The sequence below is a fragment of the Frankliniella occidentalis genome, unplaced genomic scaffold (genome assembly GCF_000697945.3).
Source record: "Frankliniella occidentalis isolate FOCC.00 unplaced genomic scaffold, Focc_3.1 Scaffold58, whole genome shotgun sequence".
Taxonomy (NCBI): Eukaryota; Metazoa; Arthropoda; class Insecta; order Thysanoptera; family Thripidae; genus Frankliniella; species Frankliniella occidentalis.
In genome coordinates this window covers 223,586-225,017 of record NW_026267188.1, presented here as the reverse complement: position 1 = coordinate 225,017, position 1,432 = coordinate 223,586, and positions in this window count along the sequence as shown.

The following is a 1,432-nucleotide window of genomic DNA, read 5'->3' as shown; positions in this document are numbered from 1 at the left end:
CCATACCCCCTTCCCTCCTCCCGCCTTTCCCCGCCATTCCCCACAGACCACGAGGCGCTCTGCGGCCTTACGTAGGGCAGAGAAGGGGGGGGGCTGTACCGGACAATAATAATAATGTCATTACTGCGACGAGACGGGCGCTTTCGTACTGAACCCACTGAACGAGTCCAGAGCGCGGGGGCACGCGAGTTTATTGAACACGAGGCAGGTGCGGCGGCGGCGCGCATACGGAGTGAGGTCGCCCTCTAGATCAGCCCTCCCCCCCTCTTTCCCCCGGGACAAATTATTCCAAGTTAACGACCTGATCTGATCGCCAGCAGCTCTGCTCTGGGTGCAGAGAAGGGCCCGCATCACACACGCTCAACACTTTTGCGCTGACGTTCGTTCATTGTTGTTGTTGCGAAAACCCCGCCCCGCGTTTTCCCGATTTTTCGTCTTCGTCGTCGAGACAATTCGCGTTAAGATCGGCAAAATACTGCTGCCGCTCATGCGCTCATCCTCACGGTGATGGGACATGGGACGGGTCCAGCCCGGTCCAGCCCGGGCCGACCAGGCCCCTCTCGATTTGGTCCCCGACGACGACGACGACGGTCTCCAGGGGTCCCCGCCCAGCGCTGTGGGACCACTCCTCTGACGTCAGCAAGCGAGCATTAAGCGGCTGCATCTGCCTCTCACAACCCCGCCAATAAAGGGAGTACCTTCTGGGCCAGAGGCGCGCGAGAGTGGGAGCGAGAGAAAGAGAGAAGAGGGAATAGGGGGGGGGGGCAAGACGCACGGTGCTGCCGGCTGATAGGGTCCGTGCGTGTGCGGGTGTGCGGCGATGCGGTTGCGGTGGCCCGGTGACGCTATGGCCAGCCCGCCGGCGCGGCCCCTCTCCCTTTTCCAGCAGACTCGAGCGGTGGACACACACTCGGCACACGTCATTGCTCTGGGACAGGGCCCCGGCCTGTTCCCCGTGGACACTACTTAGCGCTGCCCGCCGTCGTGTTGACGCACTGACCGCGAAGAGCTGGCAGGGGTGGCGGCCGGACCCAGGGGCCTCCAGGCCACCACGGGCTCATCAGAGGCAGAGGGGCCACCACAGGCCCACCTCCTGAGGCAACGAGTGGTTCGAGAACGATAGATAATGATAGTCTAATATGGTGTGGCTGAGTATGAGTGTGTGTGTGTGTGTGTGTGTGTGTGTGTGTGTGTGTGTGTGTGTGTGTGTTTGCGCGCGCGCGCGTGAGCGCGAGTTAGTGAGTGGAGCAGATCCCGTGGGCGCGGTTTGGGATCTCGAGCAGCAGGGCGTTCGGCGGCGTCTCAAAGTAAGGTGACTTTGAGGTTGGTGTGGGCCTGTGCCGCTCCGGTGTTGTTCCAACTCTGCCCCGCGGGCCGCGGGTGCCTACACCTACACAAACCTCCTCCCCGCCCCGCCCATACCCTACCCGAC